This window comes from Osmerus mordax, chromosome 20 (assembly GCF_038355195.1).
Source record: "Osmerus mordax isolate fOsmMor3 chromosome 20, fOsmMor3.pri, whole genome shotgun sequence".
Taxonomy (NCBI): domain Eukaryota; kingdom Metazoa; phylum Chordata; class Actinopteri; order Osmeriformes; family Osmeridae; genus Osmerus; species Osmerus mordax.
Window position 1 is genome coordinate 13809028 of NC_090069.1, and position 24706 is coordinate 13833733.

General features: G+C 51.1%; 6 non-coding genes and 3 pseudogenes across 6 annotated transcripts; all 9 read left to right on the top strand.

Annotated features, from left to right (window-relative positions):
* Positions 1 to 2513: 2513 nt before the first annotated feature.
* On the top strand, positions 2514 to 2697 carry LOC136964631 (U2 spliceosomal RNA). The gene has a single exon (XR_010879109.1). It is a non-coding gene; the product is annotated as a U2 spliceosomal RNA (small nuclear RNA).
* A 767-nt stretch (positions 2698 to 3464) lies between these two features.
* On the top strand, positions 3465 to 3582 carry LOC136964668 (U5 spliceosomal RNA). The gene has a single exon (XR_010879124.1). It is a non-coding gene; the product is annotated as a U5 spliceosomal RNA (small nuclear RNA).
* A 632-nt stretch (positions 3583 to 4214) lies between these two features.
* LOC136964654 (U2 spliceosomal RNA) lies at positions 4215 to 4375 on the top strand (annotated as a pseudogene).
* Positions 4376 to 7332: 2957 nt separating this feature from the next.
* Positions 7333 to 7516, top strand: LOC136964632 (U2 spliceosomal RNA). Its single transcript, XR_010879110.1, has one exon. It is a non-coding gene; the product is annotated as a U2 spliceosomal RNA (small nuclear RNA).
* Positions 7517 to 8255: 739 nt separating this feature from the next.
* LOC136964669 (U5 spliceosomal RNA) lies at positions 8256 to 8373 on the top strand. Its single transcript, XR_010879125.1, has one exon. It is a non-coding gene; the product is annotated as a U5 spliceosomal RNA (small nuclear RNA).
* A 764-nt stretch (positions 8374 to 9137) lies between these two features.
* Positions 9138 to 9351, top strand: LOC136964639 (U2 spliceosomal RNA; annotated as a pseudogene).
* A 5918-nt stretch (positions 9352 to 15269) lies between these two features.
* On the top strand, positions 15270 to 15453 carry LOC136964633 (U2 spliceosomal RNA). Its single transcript, XR_010879111.1, has one exon. It is a non-coding gene; the product is annotated as a U2 spliceosomal RNA (small nuclear RNA).
* A 767-nt stretch (positions 15454 to 16220) lies between these two features.
* Positions 16221 to 16338, top strand: LOC136964670 (U5 spliceosomal RNA). Its single transcript, XR_010879126.1, has one exon. It is a non-coding gene; the product is annotated as a U5 spliceosomal RNA (small nuclear RNA).
* A 632-nt stretch (positions 16339 to 16970) lies between these two features.
* On the top strand, positions 16971 to 17131 carry LOC136964655 (U2 spliceosomal RNA; annotated as a pseudogene).
* Positions 17132 to 24706: the final 7575 nt, after the last annotated feature.

Below are 24706 nucleotides of genomic sequence, written 5' to 3' on the forward strand. Positions count from 1 at the left end.
TAGAGAAAACAGTCGAGAACAAGGGCCAACTAGAGGAGGATTTTAACATAGAAGAACTACACAAGTGTGTCAAGGGTTTTAAGGGAGGGAAGTCTCCGGGGGCAGATGGGCTGCCTCTGGAGTTTTATCTCACCTTTTGGGACATTTTAGCACACGACCTCCTGACTGTTTTTAAAGACTTAGAGGACCTCGACAGACTTCCAGACAGTTTTAGAGTAGGGATAGTGTCATTACTCCATAAAAAAGACGACAGGACCGACCTGAAAAACTGGAGACCCATCACGCTTTTAAATTTTGATTTGAAACTTTTTAGCAAACTTTTAGCAAACAGAATGTCCACGGTTTTAGGTTCAGTGATCCACCCGGATCAAACCTGCGCCATCCCGGGAAGGAAGATCACCGACAGCCTCGTACTGATCAGAGACGCCATCTGTCTTGCGAGAGACAGAAACATTCGTTTAGCAGTACTAAATTTAGACTTTGAAAAAGCTTTTGATCGGGTCTCGCACCAGTACCTGTTTCAGGTACTGCAAAAAATGGGCTATCCGGACAGGTTTATAGCGTGGGTGGGGCTGTTGTATAGGGGTATACACAGCAGAGTTCTAGTTAACGGGAAACTCACAAACGCAGTTAATGTCCGCTGCGGCGTCCGTCAGGGTTGTCCGTTATCTCCCCTTCTCTTTGTCTCCTGTATCGAACCCTTGGCGCAGGTTTTGAGAAGGGACCAATGGATCACTGGGCTGGGAGTCCCGGGGAGCGGGGGGCTCTCAGCCACATGTGTTTTATATATGGACGACGTCAATGTTTTATGCACCGACCGACCTTCCATCGACAGGACTCTGGACAGGACTGACTGGTTCGGACTGGCGTCAGGGGCCAAACTGAACAGAAACAAGACAGAGGCCCAGTTTCACGGCCCCTGGCGCACACAGGACTTGACAGGACTGCCACTCACCACACAAACAGACTTGAGGGTTCTAGGGGTTAAATTTGACCGGTTAGGGCTAGGCAGCGGGAACTGGGGTGGTCTACTTGGGAAGACTAGGCAACGACTGGCTTTCTGGGGACTGCGTGACTTGACCATCGAAGGACGTATTTTAATCATAAAAACTGTGATTTTACCTCTGTTTTTATTGGTTTCAGCTGTTTTTATCCCCCCAAGAAGGGTGCTTTTAGCCTTGGACCGCTTGGTCTTTTACTTTGTATGGAAGTCCAAGTGGGAAAGGCTGAAAAGAGAGGTCATGAAGCACAGCCTTTTTAATGGGGGGAGGGGCCTCCCAAATTTTGCTTTATTTTTGACGAGCAGGTACACCGCCCTCCATGTGGGCCTGGCAAGCAAGGACACAAAGACGGGCCAGCTGGTGAGATTCTGGATGGGCGGGTACCTGCGAGCACGGAGGCTCCTCCCCATCGACCTGAGAGTGCCGGTGGCCTTCGACCTCCCACCGGCCTACTCAGTTTTAAAAAAGTTTTTGAAGGATTTTAATCTTGAACAGCAGACAGAGCGAGTTTTAACTAACCATCGTTTTATTCTCTCTGTTGTGCAGGAGGGGGAGCCGGTGAGTCCAGTGCGCGGGCTCGCGCTAGGCGAGCCCTCCACGGTTTGGCGCAACGTGGCCCATCCTGCTCTGCTGAACCGGCACCGCGACCTCAACTGGATGGTGGCCCACGAGATCCTCCCGGTCAGAGCCGTCATGCACTCCCGGGGCATGGGAACAACATCGAGGTGCCCACGGCCGACTTGTGGCGGAGAGGAGACCGTGCGGCACCTGCTCTGGGAGTGCAGGGCCGCCCGGGACCTGTGGATCCAAGCGGGGCCCCTGATAACCCCGAGCCTGCCAGCAGGGGAGGTCCTAACAGCACAGCTGGTGCTCTACGGGGTGAGCCAGAGACCCATACCATCGGGACAATTCCGCCAGCTCTGGCTCACCCTGACATGCTACAAAGAGGCACTGTGGACCTCCAGAAACCTGCTGGTGGGGAAGCGCGTGGAGACGGCCACCCAGGCAGTGGCGATGCTGGCTACAGGGACCCTAGGGTGGTACGTCCCACGCGCCATTCGGAAGGGGCCCCCACCCACGTGAAGTGGTCCGGGCGGCCGCGGCCTGACTGCGCCGGAATGGCTGCCGTGGTCGAGGATCTCCGCTGGGCCCCAGAGGAAGACCGGAGCGGTGACCGGTTCGGTGGAGCGGGAGGAATCGGCCACGTTCATGGACTCCAAGCTCCCCCTTCTTTGCACAACAGAGACTTTTAAAACTTTTACACACATTTCTTAACATGTCTTAACCCTGTATTGATGTAACACTTTTTATGGCTTTTATTACACTGTGTTTTAAAGTATTGTTTTGTTTTAAGTATTGTCTTTTAACATGCATACTTTTAAATTTGATCGAGCACATGTGTTTTTTATCCAATTTTATGCCTTTTTAAAGTGTTTTTAAGACATGCAAATTGAAAATTGAAATTTATACTTGAAATGTGTTTTTAACGCTCTGTCTGGCTGCAAATGATAAATCAATTCTTTCAAAAGAAAAAAAAAAAAAATCTGTTCTTATCAGTTTAATATCTGATATGTCCTCCATGCGAGGACAACATATTAAACGGATTTTTGCAACAGGGAGTCGGAACAGGGGCTCGCTCCGTCCGCTCCGCGCATCGCCCCGGTATTGCAGCGTCTCCGGGAAGGGTGCAATCTTTCTAAGCGTGTCAAAGAGAAAAGCTAGTGAGGGAGGGAGGGAGGGAGGGAGGGAGGGAGGGAGGGAGGGAGGGAGGGAGGGAGGGAGGGAGGGAGGGAGGGAAGGAAGGAAGGAAGGAGGGAGGGAAGGAGGGAATGTCTGAATGAGTGAGGTTTGGGGGAGAGGGGTTTAGGTTAGGGCTAGGGTTTTTGGGGTGAGGGTCAAAAAACCCTCAAAAGGGGGGGGCCCCCCAACAAAGCGGAACAAGCGATCCCTACCAAAAAAACGGGGTGAAAAGGGGGTGTGGGCGGAGCCCTGTCGGCCGGTGGCGTTTTCCCGCCCTTTTAGATATAAAAAAAAAAAAAAAAAAAAAAAGGGAGTGAGTGAGTGAGTGAGTGACAGAGAGAGAGAGAGAGAGAGAGAGAGAGAGAGAGAGAGCTGGCTGACATTCAGCGGGGCCGAGGTGAAAAACTGGAAGGCAATCGGAATGAGTTTTTTATCGCCGTGTCAGTCGACACCAACACAGAGTGGACTGGCTGGAAGGCGCATACGATAAACACGTACGGATCTTAATGGAGAAAAAGCCATCAATGAAATGGAGAAAGTGCGGTAAGGAAAGAAAAGCCAAGCGGGCGGGCCGAGCCCCTCTGCGGCCCGTGGCGTTTCCGCGCCTTTTTTTTCCCGAGAAGGATGCGGTTGGCCCCGGTTCTCCCCGGTTCGCCCCCGCGGACGGGTGAGTCAGGGCCAACGGAGGGGTTGGGGGTAGGCCGTTTGGGTCGTTTCAAATCGACGCTCTGGTTCCCCTTCAGCACGCACAAGCCTTTCGCCTTTTACTAAAGACTTCCGTGGAGGGGAGCGCCGACGAGTGGAACGTGGTATTTTTGGGAGGCTTTGCCCGAGGGAGGGCAGAGCCTGATGGACGTGTGACAAAAGCAGGGTGAGGTTGGCTTTGGGGTTAGGTGCGTGCCTGCGGGTAAGGCAGGTTTTGTCTTTGCTTCTTCTGTAGCTGTTTCAATTCTGTTGCCTTTTGGCCTGGGCTTTCCGCTTCCGTCCCTGCTTGTCCTGCGGCTTTTGGCCTGGGCTTTCCGCTTCCGTCCCTGCTTGTCCTGCGGCTTTTGGCCTGGGCTTTCCGCTTCCGTCCCTGCTTGTCCTGCGGCTTTTGGCCTGGGCTTTCCGCTTCCGTCCCTGCTTGTCCTGCGGCTTTTGGCCTGGGCTTTCCGCTTCCGTCCCTGCTTGTCCTGCGGCTTTTGGCCTGGGCTTTCCGCTTCCGTCCCTGCTTGTCCTGCGGCTTTTGGCCTGGGCTTTCCGCTTCCGTCCCTGCTTGTCCTGCGGCTTTTGGCCTGGGCTTTCCGCTTCCGTCCCTGCTTGTCCTGCGGCTTTTGGCCTGGGCTTTCCGCTTCCGTCCCTGCTTGTCCTGCGGCTTTTGGCCTCGGCTTTGGTTTTGGCTTTTGGTGGTTTCGGCCGTTCTCGGTGTGGTGACCGAGCGGCCCAGGTGGTGCACGGAGGGTCCGCGCGCCGGGGGCGTCCGATAATGCGGTCATCGCTTCTCGGCCTTTTGGCTAAGATCAAGTGTAGTATCTGTTCTTATCGAAAGGGTCTGTGGAAACTGAACTGCTCCCTGTTGGAGGATGAGGAGGCCGCAAGGCAGTACAGGGAGCAGTTCAGGGACTGGCAGACCCTCCAGGACTGTTTTGACACTAGGGCACAGTGGTGGGAGATGGTGAAGGGTAGGACCAAAGCCTTTTTTAGTCAGTTAGGGAGATTTAGGAAAAAGAAAACAGATAGGTGCATGGTGGGACTGCAGAAACGTTTAGAAAGATATTTTACTTTGAGAAACCAGGGCATTGATTTTAACGATGAGATAAAAGCAGTAAAACAAGAGATGGCTATTTTATCGTGGGAAAAAAGCAAGGGGGTTATTTTAAGAAGTAAAGAAAGAGATTTAGAAGAGGGAGAAAAGTGCACCAGGTACTTTTTTAAGAAAATTTTAAGTAGGAGTGGGACTATGTCCAAGTTAAAAAACAAGGAAGGAAAAATGATGGAGAAAACTGATGACATTTTAAAGGTAGTAGAAACTTTTTATGGGGAACTGTTTGGGGAAAAAGAAATTTTAAAAGAACGAACAAAAGAGGTTTTAGGGTTTTTAGAGAAAACAGTCGAGAACAAGGGCCAACTAGAGGAGGATTTTAACATAGAAGAACTACACAAGTGTGTCAAGGGTTTTAAGGGAGGGAAGTCTCCGGGGGCAGATGGGCTGCCTCTGGAGTTTTATCTCACCTTTTGGGACATTTTAGCACACGACCTCCTGACTGTTTTTAAAGACTTAGAGGACCTCGACAGACTTCCAGACAGTTTTAGAGTAGGGATAGTGTCATTACTCCATAAAAAAGACGACAGGACCGACCTGAAAAACTGGAGACCCATCACGCTTTTAAATTTTGATTTGAAACTTTTTAGCAAACTTTTAGCAAACAGAATGTCCACGGTTTTAGGTTCAGTGATCCACCCGGATCAAACCTGCGCCATCCCGGGAAGGAAGATCACCGACAGCCTCGTACTGATCAGAGACGCCATCTGTCTTGCGAGAGACAGAAACATTCGTTTAGCAGTACTAAATTTAGACTTTGAAAAAGCTTTTGATCGGGTCTCGCACCAGTACCTGTTTCAGGTACTGCAAAAAATGGGCTATCCGGACAGGTTTATAGCGTGGGTGGGGCTGTTGTATAGGGGTATACACAGCAGAGTTCTAGTTAACGGGAAACTCACAAACGCAGTTAATGTCCGCTGCGGCGTCCGTCAGGGTTGTCCGTTATCTCCCCTTCTCTTTGTCTCCTGTATCGAACCCTTGGCGCAGGTTTTGAGAAGGGACCAATGGATCACTGGGCTGGGAGTCCCGGGGAGCGGGGGGCTCTCAGCCACATGTGTTTTATATATGGACGACGTCAATGTTTTATGCACCGACCGACCTTCCATCGACAGGACTCTGGACAGGACTGACTGGTTCGGACTGGCGTCAGGGGCCAAACTGAACAGAAACAAGACAGAGGCCCAGTTTCACGGCCCCTGGCGCACACAGGACTTGACAGGACTGCCACTCACCACACAAACAGACTTGAGGGTTCTAGGGGTTAAATTTGACCGGTTAGGGCTAGGCAGCGGGAACTGGGGTGGTCTACTTGGGAAGACTAGGCAACGACTGGCTTTCTGGGGACTGCGTGACTTGACCATCGAAGGACGTATTTTAATCATAAAAACTGTGATTTTACCTCTGTTTTTATTGGTTTCAGCTGTTTTTATCCCCCCAAGAAGGGTGCTTTTAGCCTTGGACCGCTTGGTCTTTTACTTTGTATGGAAGTCCAAGTGGGAAAGGCTGAAAAGAGAGGTCATGAAGCACAGCCTTTTTAATGGGGGGAGGGGCCTCCCAAATTTTGCTTTATTTTTGACGAGCAGGTACACCGCCCTCCATGTGGGCCTGGCAAGCAAGGACACAAAGACGGGCCAGCTGGTGAGATTCTGGATGGGCGGGTACCTGCGAGCACGGAGGCTCCTCCCCATCGACCTGAGAGTGCCGGTGGCCTTCGACCTCCCACCGGCCTACTCAGTTTTAAAAAAGTTTTTGAAGGATTTTAATCTTGAACAGCAGACAGAGCGAGTTTTAACTAACCATCGTTTTATTCTCTCTGTTGTGCAGGAGGGGGAGCCGGTGAGTCCAGTGCGCGGGCTCGCGCTAGGCGAGCCCTCCACGGTTTGGCGCAACGTGGCCCATCCTGCTCTGCTGAACCGGCACCGCGACCTCAACTGGATGGTGGCCCACGAGATCCTCCCGGTCAGAGCCGTCATGCACTCCCGGGGCATGGGAACAACATCGAGGTGCCCACGGCCGACTTGTGGCGGAGAGGAGACCGTGCGGCACCTGCTCTGGGAGTGCAGGGCCGCCCGGGACCTGTGGATCCAAGCGGGGCCCCTGATAACCCCGAGCCTGCCAGCAGGGGAGGTCCTAACAGCACAGCTGGTGCTCTACGGGGTGAGCCAGAGACCCATACCATCGGGACAATTCCGCCAGCTCTGGCTCACCCTGACATGCTACAAAGAGGCACTGTGGACCTCCAGAAACCTGCTGGTGGGGAAGCGCGTGGAGACGGCCACCCAGGCAGTGGCGATGCTGGCTACAGGGACCCTAGGGTGGTACGTCCCACGCGCCATTCGGAAGGGGCCCCCACCCACGTGAAGTGGTCCGGGCGGCCGCGGCCTGACTGCGCCGGAATGGCTGCCGTGGTCGAGGATCTCCGCTGGGCCCCAGAGGAAGACCGGAGCGGTGACCGGTTCGGTGGAGCGGGAGGAATCGGCCACGTTCATGGACTCCAAGCTCCCCCTTCTTTGCACAACAGAGACTTTTAAAACTTTTACACACATTTCTTAACATGTCTTAACCCTGTATTGATGTAACACTTTTTATGGCTTTTATTACACTGTGTTTTAAAGTATTGTTTTGTTTTAAGTATTGTCTTTTAACATGCATACTTTTAAATTTGATCGAGCACATGTGTTTTTTATCCAATTTTATGCCTTTTTAAAGTGTTTTTAAGACATGCAAATTGAAAATTGAAATTTATACTTGAAATGTGTTTTTAACGCTCTGTCTGGCTGCAAATGATAAATCAATTCTTTCAAAAGAAAAAAAAAAAAAATCTGTTCTTATCAGTTTAATATCTGATATGTCCTCCATGCGAGGACAACATATTAAACGGATTTTTGCAACAGGGAGTCGGAACAGGGGCTCGCTCCGTCCGCTCCGCGCATCGCCCCGGTATTGCAGCGTCTCCGGGAAGGGTGCAATCTTTCTAAGCGTGTCAAAGAGAAAAGCTAGTGAGGGAGGGAGGGAGGGAGGGAGGGAGGGAGGGAGGGAGGGAGGGAAGGAAGGAAGGAAGGAGGGAGGGAAGGAGGGAATGTCTGAATGAGTGAGGTTTGGGGGAGAGGGGTTTAGGTTAGGGCTAGGGTTTTTGGGGTGAGGGTCAAAAAACCCTCAAAAGGGGGGGGCCCCCCAACAAAGCGGAACAAGCGATCCCTACCAAAAAAACGGGGTGAAAAGGGGGTGTGGGCGGAGCCCTGTCGGCCGGTGGCGTTTTCCCGCCCTTTTAGATATAAAAAAAAAAAAAAAAAAAAAAAGGGAGTGAGTGAGTGAGTGAGTGACAGAGAGAGAGAGAGAGAGAGAGAGAGAGAGAGAGAGAGCTGGCTGACATTCAGCGGGGCCGAGGTGAAAAACTGGAAGGCAATCGGAATGAGTTTTTTATCGCCGTGTCAGTCGACACCAACACAGAGTGGACTGGCTGGAAGGCGCATACGATAAACACGTACGGATCTTAATGGAGAAAAAGCCATCAATGAAATGGAGAAAGTGCGGTAAGGAAAGAAAAGCCAAGCGGGCGGGCCGAGCCCCTCTGCGGCCCGTGGCGTTTCCGCGCCTTTTTTTTCCCGAGAAGGATGCGGTTGGCCCCGGTTCTCCCCGGTTCGCCCCCGCGGACGGGTGAGTCAGGGCCAACGGAGGGGTTGGGGGTAGGCCGTTTGGGTCGTTTCAAATCGACGCTCTGGTTCCCCTTCAGCACGCACAAGCCTTTCGCCTTTTACTAAAGACTTCCGTGGAGGGGAGCGCCGACGAGTGGAACGTGGTATTTTTGGGAGGCTTTGCCCGAGGGAGGGCAGAGCCTGATGGACGTGTGACAAAAGCAGGGTGAGGTTGGCTTTGGGGTTAGGTGCGTGCCTGCGGGTAAGGCAGGTTTTGTCTTTGCTTCTTCTGTAGCTGTTTCAATTCTGTTGCCTTTTGGCCTGGGCTTTCCGCTTCCGTCCCTGCTTGTCCTGCGGCTTTTGGCCTGGGCTTTCCGCTTCCGTCCCTGCTTGTCCTGCGGCTTTTGGCCTGGGCTTTCCGCTTCCGTCCCTGCTTGTCCTGCGCCTTTTGGCCTGGGCTTTCCGCTTCCGTCCCTGCTTGTCCTGCGGCTTTTGGCCTGGGCTTTCCGCTTCCGTCCCTGCTTGTCCTGCGGCTTTTGGCCTGGGCTTTCCGCTTCCGTCCCTGCTTGTCCTGCGGCTTTTGGCCTGGGCTTTCCGCTTCCGTCCCTGCTTGTCCTGCGGCTTTTGGCCTGGGCTTTCCGCTTCCGTCCCTGCTTGTCCTGCGGCTTTTGGCCTGGGCTTTCCGCTTCCGTCCCTGCTTGTCCTGCGGCTTTTGGCCTGGGCTTTCCGCTTCCGTCCCTGCTTGTCCTGCGGCTTTTGGCCTGGGCTTTCCGCTTCCGTCCCTGCTTGTCCTGCGGCTTTTGGCCTGGGCTTTCCGCTTCCGTCCCTGCTTGTCCTGCGGCTTTTGGCCTCGGCTTTGGTTTTGGCTTTTGGTGGTTTCGGCCGTTCTCGGTGTGGTGACCGAGCGGCCCAGGTGGTGCACGGAGGGTCCGCGCGCCGGGGGCGTCCGATAATGCGGTCATCGCTTCTCGGCCTTTTGGCTAAGATCAAGTGTAGTATCTGTTCTTATCGATACTAATCGAAATCTCACCTTGGGCCGTGGGCGATCGACCGGCCGGTGGGCGTTACCCTTTTCAGTTGGTGTTTGTCCTTATCATTTTGAATTTGATTTGTCTTGATACTGTGTTTGATTTCTGTCTCTGTCCTTGTTCCCAGGTCCACAGACGGTTGCCGGAGCCAGTGCTGGAGGAGGAGTCACTCACCGGAAATTTCCATTCTTCCACTGGCCTAGCCCAGTGCTAGGCCAGGTGAGTGCCTCCAAGGCCAGTACTTTTCCGGTCCCCCTGTGGGCCTTGTCTTGTGTTTGTGTAGTTTAGCCTGTTTTTTTTTTTTTTTTTGTTTATCTTCTTGTTTGTTTTGTGTGTCCTATTTGTTTAAATATTGTTAGGTGTTTCCTTTCTGTCTTGTTTTAGTAGTTTGTCCATAGCTTGTTTGTCCATAGTCTTTTTGTGAGTTTTAGTGTTTGTTTGGTGTAGCCTAGCCACCAAGCCTTGATTGGTGGCAGGTGTGTCTTGTTAGTGTGAGTGTTTGTCTCAGTATTTTTCCGTTTGGTGTAGTCTTTTATTCTTGTCTTGTGTTTTTGTGTATTGTCTAAGTGTATTTGTGGTTAATTTCTTTTGGCCGGTCTTTTCAGTTGCTTTTACTTTGTTGATTTGGTTTTTGGTGGGGTGTTTGTGTAGTCCAGTTCAGTGTTTGTTACCCTCCATTGTATTGTTAGTGCCCCCCCCCCCCCTCCATCCCCTCCCCTACCCCCCCCCCCCCCCCCCCCCCCACACCAGTGTTTGTCTCTCCCCTACCCTCTTGTGTTGGTGTTCCCTCCCCCCCCCTCCTGTTCCCTCTTGCTGTGTCACCCCCCCCCCCCACGTGTCTGATTGTTTTTTGTTCAGTGTTGTTCGTGCCTCCAAAATGTCGGCCGCTCGTGCTGGCATGAGGAGGCACAACAGTGTCCGTTTTTTGTTCAAGGTGGTGGGTGGAGTAAAGGTGGAGATGTCCAGGTTGGACTTCTCAAGGAAGGTGCTGCAGAAGCTGCTCAGGTTCTCGCCGGCCGAGCTGAACTGCATCGTGGCCTTGCCTGCTGGGCAGGGCTTCGATGTCAGCTTCAGCACGGCCATGGTACTGAAAGAATTCTGGACACGTTTCGAGGTGAGCAAAGATCAAGTTACCCAAACGTTCTGCGTGGAAAAACTGACTGACAACACCTTGAAAGTGGTGATTGTCAGGATGTTTAATGAAACTGTGAACCCCGAGGATATCTGTGTCTGGTTGAAAAGGTACTGCACAGTTAAAGGGGTTCCAGTTAGAGTGAAGGATCTGGATGGCATATGGAATGGAGCTTGGAGAGTGCCCATCCAGCAGGTTCCAGATCCGACAGGTTTTGAAGGACTGAGGCAGTTACCCTCAATCATAGTGTTGGGGGAGAACAGGGGCTTCGTGCACTACATGGGACAGCCAAAGTTATGCAGAAAGTGCATGAAGCATGGGCACCTCGCGGAGGCGTGCCAGGAGGTGGTTTGCGGAAAATGTCGGGAGATCGGGCACGTCTTCGCGGAGTGCCCAAATGGGAGAGCTTGCAACTTGTGTGGCGAGCTCTCCCACCTGTTCAGAGACTGTCCTCAGTCCTTCGCCAACAAGCTCCGGGCGGTCAGGGCGCCCGTGGAGCCTGTGGTGGCCGAAAGGGGGCCCGTGGAAAAGAGGGCGGAGGGGGCCAAAGAGGTGGCGGAGGGAGTAAAAGAAATGGAGAAGGTGGCGGAGGAAGAGGTGGAGGAAGTGGCGGCGGACCCTGTTTTAATTCCTTTTAAGCAGGTGGCCGCCGAGCACAGACAGTCAATTGAGAAGGAGAAAGAGCAGAGCGCGGGAGAGGAGGCTGGGGGATCAGAGGAGACAGGAACTTCCAGCTCCTCTCCCAGCACCAGTGACTCGGCGGCCAGCGATGATTTTATCCAGTGTGGGCAGCTTTTACTCGGCAAACGCGATAGAGATCTGTCCGCTGACATCGATCCAGCCAGTAAAAAGGGGAGGCCTGAAGTGAGCTCTGGAGAGTCAGATTCCTCTCCTAGGGTATTTCCTTCCAGCTCTCCTAACCAAGTGTCGTTTTTAAACATGAATATCACGACTTCCACCCCCAAGGAGAGCTCAGGCCTCCCTAGACGCGACAAAAAGAAAAAAGGAGTCAAAAGCGAAGAGGTAAGCCTGATTTTATGATTTTAGTACCTGTTTTATTGTTTTACCCTCTTTTAAGATCCCCCCCTCCACGTTTTTAGTTTAAATGCACGTCCTTTTAACCCCTTTTACCCTTTTAATGGCGCTCACTTTTAGCACCATAAATGTAAGATGCATCACGACCACTTTTAGGGCGCAGTCCGTTTTATCATTTTTAAGTACTGTAAAAAGCGATGTGATTTTATTACAGGAATGTGGACTGCCTTTTAAAAACTCTTATTTTAAGTGGGAACGGATGTGGAGCCACGGGCCCTCCTGCTGGAGCGGCTCCAATGCAAACAAAAATGACGGAGTGGCGGTTTTAATAAAGAACCCACATGTGTTGGTGAAGGGGTGCACTGTTTTTAGAAATGGACGGGCGCTTTACTGAATTTGACTTTTTTAGGGAAGGATTTTAAAGTAATCAATGTCTATGGTTTTAGTGATAAAAATGAACGTTTTACCCTTTTAGAAGATCTGCAGTCCCACCTGCTAGGTAGGGCCCCCCTTATTTTAGCAGGGGATTTTAACAGTGTTTTAACCAGGGCTGACAGGAGAGGTGCAGGGGTTGATTTTAAGGTAGACAAGGCGTCGACTCTTTTAAGCAGTACAGTACGAGACTTTAGATTGACTGACTGTTTTAAGACCTTGCATCCCAGAGAGGAGGGCCTCACCTGGTTCAGTGATGACGGCACCAAAGCCTCTCGCATAGACTACGTTTTTACCCGGGACGCCCCCCCAACCGATGCTAGATTGACCCCGGTTTTCTTCTCGGACCACTCTATGCTGTCCTGCACCCTTTCACTATCCTCGGGTGTGACTGTAGGGAAGGGTCTGTGGAAACTGAACTGCTCCCTGTTGGAGGATGAGGAGGCCGCAAGGCAGTACAGGGAGCAGTTCAGGGACTGGCAGACCCTCCAGGACTGTTTTGACACTAGGGCACAGTGGTGGGAGATGGTGAAGGGTAGGACCAAAGCCTTTTTTAGTCAGTTAGGGAGAGTTAGGAAAAAGAAAACAGATAGGTGCATGGTGGGACTGCAGAAACGTTTAGAAAGATATTTTACTTTGAGAAACCAGGGCATTGATTTTAACGATGAGATAAAAGCAGTAAAACAAGAGATGGCTATTTTATCGTGGGAAAAAAGTAAGGGGGTTATTTTAAGAAGTAAAGAAAGAGATCTAGAAGAGGGAGAAAAGTGCACCAGGTACTTTTTTAAGAAAATTTTAAGTAGGAGTGGGACTATGTCCAAATTAAAAAACAAGGAAGGAGAAATGATGGAGAAAACCGATGACATTTTAAAAGTAGTAGAAACTTTTTATGGGGAACTGTTTGGGGAAAAAGAAATTTTAAAAGAACGAACAAAAGAGGTTTTAGGGTTTTTAGAGAAAACAGTCGAGAACAAGGGCCAACTAGAGGAGGATTTTAACATAGAAGAACTACACAAGTGTGTCAAGGGTTTTAAGGGAGGGAAGTCTCCGGGGGCAGATGGGCTGCCTCTGGAGTTTTATCTCACCTTTTGGGACATTTTAGCACACGACCTCCTGACTGTTTTTAAAGACTTAGAGGACCTCGACAGACTTCCAGACAGTTTTAGAGTAGGGATAGTGTCATTACTCCATAAAAAAGACGACAGGACCGACCTGAAAAACTGGAGACCCATCACGCTTTTAAATTTTGATTTGAAACTTTTTAGCAAACTTTTAGCAAACAGAATGTCCACGGTTTTAGGTTCAGTGATCCACCCGGATCAAACCTGCGCCATCCCGGGAAGGAAGATCACCGACAGCCTCGTACTGATCAGAGACGCCATCTGTCTTGCGAGAGACAGAAACATTCGTTTAGCAGTACTAAATTTAGACTTTGAAAAAGCTTTTGATCGGGTCTCGCACCAGTACCTGTTTCAGGTACTGCAAAAAATGGGCTATCCGGACAGGTTTATAGCGTGGGTGGGGCTGTTGTATAGGGGTATACACAGCAGAGTTCTAGTTAACGGGAAACTCACAAACGCAGTTAATGTCCGCTGCGGCGTCCGTCAGGGTTGTCCGTTATCTCCCCTTCTCTTTGTCTCCTGTATCGAACCCTTGGCGCAGGTTTTGAGAAGGGACCAATGGATCACTGGGCTGGGAGTCCCGGGGAGCGGGGGGCTCTCAGCCACATGTGTTTTATATATGGACGACGTCAATGTTTTATGCACCGACCGACCTTCCATCGACAGGACTCTGGACAGGACTGACTGGTTCGGACTGGCGTCAGGGGCCAAACTGAACAGAAACAAGACAGAGGCCCAGTTTCACGGCCCCTGGCGCACACAGGACTTGACAGGACTGCCACTCACCACACAAACAGACTTGAGGGTTCTAGGGGTTAAATTTGACCGGTTAGGGCTAGGCAGCGGGAACTGGGGTGGTCTACTTGGGAAGACTAGGCAACGACTGGCTTTCTGGGGACTGCGTGACTTGACCATCGAAGGACGTATTTTAATCATAAAAACTGTGATTTTACCTCTGTTTTTATTGGTTTCAGCTGTTTTTATCCCCCCAAGAAGGGTGCTTTTAGCCTTGGACCGCTTGGTCTTTTACTTTGTATGGAAGTCCAAGTGGGAAAGGCTGAAAAGAGAGGTCATGAAGCACAGCCTTTTTAATGGGGGGAGGGGCCTCCCAAATTTTGCTTTATTTTTGACGAGCAGGTACACCGCCCTCCATGTGGGCCTGGCAAGCAAGGACACAAAGACGGGCCAGCTGGTGAGATTCTGGATGGGCGGGTACCTGCGAGCACGGAGGCTCCTCCCCATCGACCTGAGAGTGCCGGTGGCCTTCGACCTCCCACCGGCCTACTCAGTTTTAAAAAAGTTTTTGAAGGATTTTAATCTTGAACAGCAGACAGAGCGAGTTTTAACTAACCATCGTTTTATTCTCTCTGTTGTGCAGGAGGGGGAGCCGGTGAGTCCAGTGCGCGGGCTCGCGCTAGGCGAGCCCTCCACGGTTTGGCGCAACGTGGCCCATCCTGCTCTGCTGAACCGGCACCGCGACCTCAACTGGATGGTGGCCCACGAGATCCTCCCGGTCAGAGCCGTCATGCACTCCCGGGGCATGGGAACAACATCGAGGTGCCCACGGCCGACTTGTGGCGGAGAGGAGACCGTGCGGCACCTGCTCTGGGAGTGCAGGGCCGCCCGGGACCTGTGGATCCAAGCGGGGCCCCTGATAACCCCGAGCCTGCCAGCAGGGGAGGTCCTAACAGCACAGCTGGTGCTCTACGGGGTGAGCCAGAGACCCATACCATCGGGACAATTCCGCCAGCTCTGGCTCACCCTGACATGCTACAAAGAGGCACTGTGGACCTCCAGAAACCTGCTGGTGGGGAAGCGCGTGGAGACGGCCACCCAGGCAGTGGCGATGCTGGCTACAGGGACCCTAGGGTGGTACGTCCCACGCGCCATTCGGAAGGGGCCCCCACCCACGTGAAGTGGTCCGGGCGGCCGCGGCCTGACTGCGCCGGAATGGCTGCCGTGGTCGAGGATCTCCGCTGGGCCCCAGAGGAAGACCGGAGCGGTGACCGGTTCGGTGGAGCGGGAGGAATCGGCCACGTTCATGGACTCCAAGCTCCCCCTTCTTTGCACAACAGAGACTTTTAAAACTTTTACACACATTTCTTAACATGTCTTAACCCTGTATTGATGTAACACTTTTTATGGCTTTTATTACACTGTGTTTTAAAGTATTGTTTTGTTTTAAGTATTGTCTTTTAACATGCATACTTTTAAATTTGATCGAGCACATGTGTTTTTTATCCAATTTTATGCCTTTTTAAAGTGTTTTTAAGACATGCAAATTGAAAATTGAAATTTATACTTGAAATGTGTTTTTAACGCTCTGTCTGGCTGCAAATGATAAATCAATTCTTTCAAAAGAAAAAAAAAAAAAATCTGTTCTTATCAGTTTAATATCTGATATGTCCTCCATGCGAGGACAACATATTAAACGGATTTTTGCAACAGGGAGTCGGAACAGGGGCTCGCTCCGTCCGCTCCGCGCATCGCCCCGGTATTGCAGCGTCTCCGGGAAGGGTGCAATCTTTCTAAGCGTGTCAAAGAGAAAAGCTAGTGAGGGAGGGAGGGAGGGAGGGAGGGAGGGAGGGAGGGAGGGAGGGAGGGAGGGAGGGAGGGAGGGAGGGAAGGAAGGAAGGAAGGAGGGAGGGAAGGAGGGAATGTCTGAATGAGTGAGGTTTGGGGGAGAGGGGTTTAGGTTAGGGCTAGGGTTTTTGGGGTGAGGGTCAAAAAACCCTCAAAAGGGGGGGGCCCCCCAACAAAGCGGAACAAGCGATCCCTACCAAAAAAACGGGGTGAAAAGGGGGTGTGGGCGGAGCCCTGTCGGCCGGTGGCGTTTTCCCGCCCTTTTAGATATAAAAAAAAAAAAAAAAAAAAAAAGGGAGTGAGTGAGTGAGTGAGTGACAGAGAGAGAGAGAGAGAGAGAGAGAGAGAGAGAGAGAGAGAGCTGGCTGACATTCAGCGGGGCCGAGGTGAAAAACTGGAAGGCAATCGGAATGAGTTTTTTATCGCCGTGTCAGTCGACACCAACACAGAGTGGACTGGCTGGAAGGCGCATACGATAAACACGTACGGATCTTAATGGAGAAAAAGCCATCAATGAAATGGAGAAAGTGCGGTAAGGAAAGAAAAGCCAAGCGGGCGGGCCGAGCCCCTCTGCGGCCCGTGGCGTTTCCGCGCCTTTTTTTTCCCGAGAAGGATGCGGTTGGCCCCGGTTCTCCCCGGTTCGCCCCCGCGGACGGGTGAGTCAGGGCCAACGGAGGGGTTGGGGGTAGGCCGTTTGGGTCGTTTCAAATCGACGCTCTGGTTCCCCTTCAGCACGCACAAGCCTTTCGCCTTTTACTAAAGACTTCCGTGGAGGGGAGCGCCGACGAGTGGAACGTGGTATTTTTGGGAGGCTTTGCCCGAGGGAGGGCAGAGCCTGATGGACGTGTGACAAAAGCAGGGTGAGGTTGGCTTTGGGGTTAGGTGCGTGCCTGCGGGTAAGGCAGGTTTTGTCTTTGCTTCTTCTGTAGCTGTTTCAATTCTGTTGCCTTTTGGCCTGGGCTTTCCGCTTCCGTCCCTGCTTGTCCTGCGGCTTTTGGCCTGGGCTTTCCGCTTCCGTCCCTGCTTGTCCTGCGGCTTTTGGCCTGGGCTTTCCGCTTCCGTCCCTGCTTGTCCTGCGGCTTTTGGCCTGGGCTTTCCGCTTCCGTCCCTGCTTGTCCTGCGGCTTTTGGCCTGGGCTTTCCGCTTCCGTCCCTGCTTGTCCTGCGGCTTTTGGCCTGGGCTTTCCGCTTCCGTCCCTGCTTGTCCTGCGGCTTTTGGCCTGGGCTTTCCGCTTCCGTCCCTGCTTGTCCTGCGGCTTTTGGCCTGGGCTTTCCGCTTCCGTCCCTGCTTGTCCTGCGGCTTTTGGCCTGGGCTTTCCGCTTCCGTCCCTGCTTGTCCTGCGGCTTTTGGCCTCGGCTTTGGTTTTGGCTTTTGGTGGTTTCGGCCGTTCTCGGTGTGGTGACCGAGCGGCCCAGGTGGTGCACGGAGGGTCCGCGCGCCGGGGGCGTCCGATAATGCGGTCATCGCTTCTCGGCCTTTTGGCTAAGATCAAGTGTAGTATCTGTTCTTATCGAAAGGGTCTGTGGAAACTGAACTGCTCCCTGTTGGAGGATGAGGAGGCCGCAAGGCAGTACAGGGAGCAGTTCAGGGACTGGCAGACCCTCCAGGACTGTTTTGACACTAGGGCACAGTGGTGGGAGATGGTGAAGGGTAGGACCAAAGCCTTTTTTAGTCAGTTAGGGAGATTTAGGAAAAAGAAAACAGATAGGTGCATGGTGGGACTGCAGAAACGTTTAGAAAGATATTTTACTTTGAGAAACCAGGGCATTGATTTTAACGATGAGATAAAAGCAGTAAAACAAGAGATGGCTATTTTATCGTGGGAAAAAAGCAAGGGGGTTATTTTAAGAAGTAAAGAAAGAGATTTAGAAGAGGGAGAAAAGTGCACCAGGTACTTTTTTAAGAAAATTTTAAGTAGGAGTGGGACTATGTCCAAGTTAAAAAACAAGGAAGGAAAAATGATGGAGAAAACTGATGACATTTTAAAGGTAGTAGAAACTTTTTATGGGGAACTGTTTGGGGAAAAAGAAATTTTAAAAGAACGAACAAAAGAGGTTTTAGGGTTTTTAGAGAAAACAGTCGAGAACAAGGGCCAACTAGAGGAGGATTTTAACATAGAAGAACTACACAAGTGTGTCAAGGGTTTTAAGGGAGGGAAGTCTCCGGGGGCAGATGGGCTGCCTCTGGAGTTTTATCTCACCTTTTGGGACATTTTAGCACACGACCTCCTGACTGTTTTTAAAGACTTAGAGGACCTCGACAGACTTCCAGACAGTTTTAGAGTAGGGATAGTGTCATTACTCCATAAAAAAGACGACAGGACCGACCTGAAAAACTGGAGACCCATCACGCTTTTAAATTTTGATTTGAAACTTTTTAGCAAACTTTTAGCAAACAGAATGTCCACGGTTTTAGGTTCAGTGATCCACCCGGATCAAACCTGCGCCATCCCGGGAAGGAAGATCACCGACAGCCTCGTACTGATCAGAGACGCCATCTGTCTTGCGAGAGACAGAAACATTCGTTTAGCAGTACTAAATTTAGACTTTGAAAAAGCTTTTGATCGGGTCTCGCACCAGTACCTGTTTCAGGTACTGCAAAAAATGGGCTATCCGGACAGGTTTATAGCGTGGGTGGGGCTGTTGTATAGGGGTATACACAGCAGAGTTCTAGTTAACGGGAAACTCACAAACGCAGTTAATGTCCGCTGCGGCGTCCGTCAGGGTTGTCCGTTATCTCCCCTTCTCTTTGTCTCCTGTATCGAACCCTTGGCGCAGGTTTTGAGAAGGGACCAATGGATCACTGGGCTGGGAGTCCCGGGGAGCGGGGGGCTCTCAGCCACATGTGTTTTATATATGGACGACGTCAATGTTTTATGCACCGACCGACCTTCCATCGACAGGACTCTGGACAGGACTGACTGGTTCGGACTGGCGTCAGGGGCCAAACTGAACAGAAACAAGACAGAGGCCCAGTTTCACGGCCCCTGGCGCACACAGGACTTGACAGGACTGCCACTCACCACACAAACAGACTTGAGGGTTCTAGGGGTTAAATTTGACCGGTTAGGGCTAGGCAGCGGGAACTGGGGTGGTCTACTTGGGAAGACTAGGCAACGACTGGCTTTCTGGGGACTGCGTGACTTGACCATCGAAGGACGTATTTTAATCATAAAAACTGTGATTTTACCTCTGTTTTTATTGGTTTCAGCTGTTTTTATCCCCCCAAGAAGGGTGCTTTTAGCCTTGGACCGCTTGGTCTTTTACTTTGTATGGAAGTCCAAGTGGGAAAGGCTGAAAAGAGAGGTCATGAAGCACAGCCTTTTTAATGGGGGGAGGGGCCTCCCAAATTTTGCTTTATTTTTGACGAGCAGGTACACCGCCCTCCATGTGGGCCTGGCAAGCAAGGACACAAAGACGGGCCAGCTGGTGAGATTCTGGATGGGCGGGTACCTGCGAGCACTGAGGCTCCTCCCCATCGACCTGAGAGTGCCGGTGGCCTTCGACCTCCCACCGGCCTACTCAGTTTTAAAAAAGTTTTTGAAGGATTTTAATCTTGAACAGCAGACAGAGCGAGTTTTAACTAACCATCGTTTTATTCTCTCTGTTGTGCAGGAGGGGGAGCCGGTGAGTCCAGTGCGCGGGCTCGCGCTAGGTGAGCCCTCCACGGTTTGGCGCAACGTGGCCCATCCTGCTCTGCTGAACCGGCACCGCGACCTCAACTGGATGGTGGCCCACGAGATCCTCCCGGTCAGAGCCGTCATGCACTCCCGGGGCATGGGAACAACATCGAGGTGCCCACGGCCGACTTGTGGCGGAGAGGAGACCGTGCGGCACCTGCTCTGGGAGTGCAGGGCCGCCCGGGACCTGTGGATCCAAGCGGGGCCCCTGATAACCCCGAGCCTGCCAGCAGGGGAGGTCCTAACAGCACAGCTGGTGCTCTACGGGGTGAGCCAGAGACCCATACCATCGGGACAATTCCGCCAGCTCTGGCTCACCCTGACATGCTACAAAGAGGCACTGTGGACCTCCAGAAACCTGCTGGTGGGGAAGCGCGTGGAGACGGCCACCCAGGCAGTGGCGATGCTGGCTACAGGGACCCTAGGGTGGTACGTCCCACGCGCCATTCGGAAGGGGCCCCCACCCACGTGAAGTGGTCCGGGCGGCCGCGGCCTGACTGCGCCGGAATGGCTGCCGTGGTCGAGGATCTCCGCTGGGCCCCATAGGAAGACCGGAGCGGTGACCGGTTCGGTGGAGCGGGAGGAATCGGCCACGTTCATGGACTCCAAGCTCCCCCTTCTTTGCACAACAGAGACTTTTAAAACTTTTACACACATTTCTTAACATGTCTTAACCCCGTATTGATGTAACACTTTTTATGGCTTTTATTACACTGTGTTTTAAAGTATTGTTTTGTTTTAAGTATTGTCTTTTAACATGCATACTTTTAAATTTGATCGAGCACATGTGTTTTTTATCCAATTTTATGCCCTTTTAAAGTGTTTTTAAGACATGCAAATTGAAATTTATACTTGAAATGTGTTTTTAACGCTCTGTCTGGCTGCAAATGATAAATAAATTCTTTCAAAAGAAAAAAAATCTGTTCTTATCGATACTAATCGAAATCTCACCTTGGGCCGTGGGCGATCGACCGGCCGGTGGGCGTTACCCTTTTCAGTTGGTGTTTGTCCTTATCATTTTGAATTTGATTTGTCTTGATACTGTGTTTGATTTCTGTCTCTGTCCTTGTTCCCAGGTCCACAGACGGTTGCCGGAGCCAGTGCTGGAGGAGGAGTCACTCACCGGAAATTTCCATTCTTCCACTGGCCTAGCCCAGTGCTAGGCCAGGTGAGTGCCTCCAAGGCCAGTACTTTTCCGGTCCCCCTGTGGGCCTTGTCTTGTGTTTGTGTAGTTTAGCCTGTTTTTTTTTTTTTTTTTGTTTATCTTCTTGTTTGTTTTGTGTGTCCTATTTGTTTAAATATTGTTAGGTGTTTCCTTTCTGTCTTGTTTTAGTAGTTTGTCCATAGCTTGTTTGTCCATAGTCTTTTTGTGAGTTTTAGTGTTTGTTTGGTGTAGCCTAGCCACCAAGCCTTGATTGGTGGCAGGTGTGTCTTGTTAGTGTGAGTGTTTGTCTCAGTATTTTTCCGTTTGGTGTAGTCTTTTATTCTTGTCTTGTGTTTTTGTGTATTGTCTAAGTGTATTTGTGGTTAATTTCTTTTGGCCGGTCTTTTCAGTTGCTTTTACTTTGTTGATTTGGTTTTTGGTGGGGTGTTTGTGTAGTCCAGTTCAGTGTTTGTTACCCTCCATTGTATTGTTAGTGCCCCCCCCCCCCCTCCATCCCCTCCCCTACCCCCCCCCCCCCCCCCCCCCCCCACACCAGTGTTTGTCTCTCCCCTACCCTCTTGTGTTGGTGTTCCCTCCCCCCCCCTCCTGTTCCCTCTTGCTGTGTCACCCCCCCCCCCCACGTGTCTGATTGTTTTTTGTTCAGTGTTGTTCGTGCCTCCAAAATGTCGGCCGCTCGTGCTGGCATGAGGAGGCACAACAGTGTCCGTTTTTTGTTCAAGGTGGTGGGTGGAGTAAAGGTGGAGATGTCCAGGTTGGACTTCTCAAGGAAGGTGCTGCAGAAGCTGCTCAGGTTCTCGCCGGCCGAGCTGAACTGCATCGTGGCCTTGCCTGCTGGGCAGGGCTTCGATGTCAGCTTCAGCACGGCCATGGTACTGAAAGAATTCTGGACACGTTTCGAGGTGAGCAAAGATCAAGTTACCCAAACGTTCTGCGTGGAAAAACTGACTGACAACACCTTGAAAGTGGTGATTGTCAGGATGTTTAATGAAACTGTGAACCCCGAGGATATCTGTGTCTGGTTGAAAAGGTACTGCACAGTTAAAGGGGTTCCAGTTAGAGTGAAGGATCTGGATGGCATATGGAATGGAGCTTGGAGAGTGCCCATCCAGCAGGTTCCAGATCCGACAGGTTTTGAAGGACTGAGGCAGTTACCCTCAATCATAGTGTTGGGGGAGAACAGGGGCTTCGTGCACTACATGGGACAGCCAAAGTTATGCAGAAAGTGCATGAAGCATGGGCACCTCGCGGAGGCGTGCCAGGAGGTGGTTTGCGGAAAATGTCGGGAGATCGGGCACGTCTTCGCGGAGTGCCCAAATGGGAGAGCTTGCAACTTGTGTGGCGAGCTCTCCCACCTGTTCAGAGACTGTCCTCAGTCCTTCGCCAACAAGCTCCGGGCGGTCAGGGCGCCCGTGGAGCCTGTGGTGGCCGAAAGGGGGCCCGTGGAAAAGAGGGCGGAGGGGGCCAAAGAGGTGGCGGAGGGAGTAAAAGAAATGGAGAAGGTGGCGGAGGAAGAGGTGGAGGAAGTGGCGGCGGACCCTGTTTTAATTCCTTTTAAGCAGGTGGCCGCCGAGCACAGACAGTCAATTGAGAAGGAGAAAGAGCAGAGCGCGGGAGAGGAGGCTGGGGGATCAGAGGAGACAGGAACTTCCAGCTCCTCTCCCAGCACCAGTGACTCGGCGGCCAGCGATGATTTTATCCAGTGTGGGCAGCTTTTACTCGGCAAACGCGATAGAGATCTGTCCGCTGACATCGATCCAGCCAGTAAAAAGGGGAGGCCTGAAGTGAGCTCTGGAGAGTCAGATTCCTCTCCTAGGGTATTTCCTTCCAGCTCTCCTAACCAAGTGTCGTTTTTAAACATGAATATCACGACTTCCACCCCCAAGGAGAGCTCAGGCCTCCCTAGACGCGACAAAAAGAAAAAAGGAGTCAAAAGCGAAGAGGTAAGCCTGATTTTATGATTTTAGTACCTGTTTTATTGTTTTACCCTCTTTTAAGATCCCCCCCTCCACGTTTTTAGTTTAAATGCACGTCCTTTTAACCCCTTTTACCCTTTTAATGGCGCTCACTTTTAGCACCATAAATGTAAGATGCATCACGACCACTTTTAGGGCGCAGTCCGTTTTATCATTTTTAAGTACTGTAAAAAGCGATGTGATTTTATTACAGGAATGTGGACTGCCTTTTAAAAACTCTTATTTTAAGTGGGAACGGATGTGGAGCCACGGGCCCTCCTGCTGGAGCGGCTCCAATGCAAACAAAAATGACGGAGTGGCGGTTTTAATAAAGAACCCACATGTGTTGGTGAAGGGGTGCACTGTTTTTAGAAATGGACGGGCGCTTTACTGAATTTGACTTTTTTAGGGAAGGATTTTAAAGTAATCAATGTCTATGGTTTTAGTGATAAAAATGAACGTTTTACCCTTTTAGAAGATCTGCAGTCCCACCTGCTAGGTAGGGCCCCCCTTATTTTAGCAGGGGATTTTAACAGTGTTTTAACCAGGGCTGACAGGAGAGGTGCAGGGGTTGATTTTAAGGTAGACAAGGCGTCGACTCTTTTAAGCAGTACAGTACGAGACTTTAGATTGACTGACTGTTTTAAGACCTTGCATCCCAGAGAGGAGGGCCTCACCTGGTTCAGTGATGACGGCACCAAAGCCTCTCGCATAGACTACGTTTTTACCCGGGACGCCCCCCCAACCGATGCTAGATTGACCCCGGTTTTCTTCTCGGACCACTCTATGCTGTCCTGCACCCTTTCACTATCCTCGGGTGTGACTGTAGGGAAGGGTCTGTGGAAACTGAACTGCTCCCTGTTGGAGGATGAGGAGGCCGCAAGGCAGTACAGGGAGCAGTTCAGGGACTGGCAGACCCTCCAGGACTGTTTTGACACTAGGGCACAGTGGTGGGAGATGGTGAAGGGTAGGACCAAAGCCTTTTTTAGTCAGTTAGGGAGAGTTAGGAAAAAGAAAACAGATAGGTGCATGGTGGGACTGCAGAAACGTTTAGAAAGATATTTTACTTTGAGAAACCAGGGCATTGATTTTAACGATGAGATAAAAGCAGTAAAACAAGAGATGGCTATTTTATCGTGGGAAAAAAGTAAGGGGGTTATTTTAAGAAGTAAAGAAAGAGATCTAGAAGAGGGAGAAAAGTGCACCAGGTACTTTTTTAAGAAAATTTTAAGTAGGAGTGGGACTATGTCCAAATTAAAAAACAAGGAAGGAGAAATGATGGAGAAAACCGATGACATTTTAAAAGTAGTAGAAACTTTTTATGGGGAACTGTTTGGGGAAAAAGAAATTTTAAAAGAACGAACAAAAGAGGTTTTAGGGTTTTTAGAGAAAACAGTCGAGAACAAGGGCCAACTAGAGGAGGATTTTAACATAGAAGAACTACACAAGTGTGTCAAGGGTTTTAAGGGAGGGAAGTCTCCGGGGGCAGATGGGCTGCCTCTGGAGTTTTATCTCACCTTTTGGGACATTTTAGCACACGACCTCCTGACTGTTTTTAAAGACTTAGAGGACCTCGACAGACTTCCAGACAGTTTTAGAGTAGGGATAGTGTCATTACTCCATAAAAAAGACGACAGGACCGACCTGAAAAACTGGAGACCCATCACGCTTTTAAATTTTGATTTGAAACTTTTTAGCAAACTTTTAGCAAACAGAATGTCCACGGTTTTAGGTTCAGTGATCCACCCGGATCAAACCTGCGCCATCCCGGGAAGGAAGATCACCGACAGCCTCGTACTGATCAGAGACGCCATCTGTCTTGCGAGAGACAGAAACATTCGTTTAGCAGTACTAAATTTAGACTTTGAAAAAGCTTTTGATCGGGTCTCGCACCAGTACCTGTTTCAGGTACTGCAAAAAATGGGCTATCCGGACAGGTTTATAGCGTGGGTGGGGCTGTTGTATAGGGGTATACACAGCAGAGTTCTAGTTAACGGGAAACTCACAAACGCAGTTAATGTCCGCTGCGGCGTCCGTCAGGGTTGTCCGTTATCTCCCCTTCTCTTTGTCTCCTGTATCGAACCCTTGGCGCAGGTTTTGAGAAGGGACCAATGGATCACTGGGCTGGGAGTCCCGGGGAGCGGGGGGCTCTCAGCCACATGTGTTTTATATATGGACGACGTCAATGTTTTATGCACCGACCGACCTTCCATCGACAGGACTCTGGACAGGACTGACTGGTTCGGACTGGCGTCAGGGGCCAAACTGAACAGAAACAAGACAGAGGCCCAGTTTCACGGCCCCTGGCGCACACAGGACTTGACAGGACTGCCACTCACCACACAAACAGACTTGAGGGTTCTAGGGGTTAAATTTGACCGGTTAGGGCTAGGCAGCGGGAA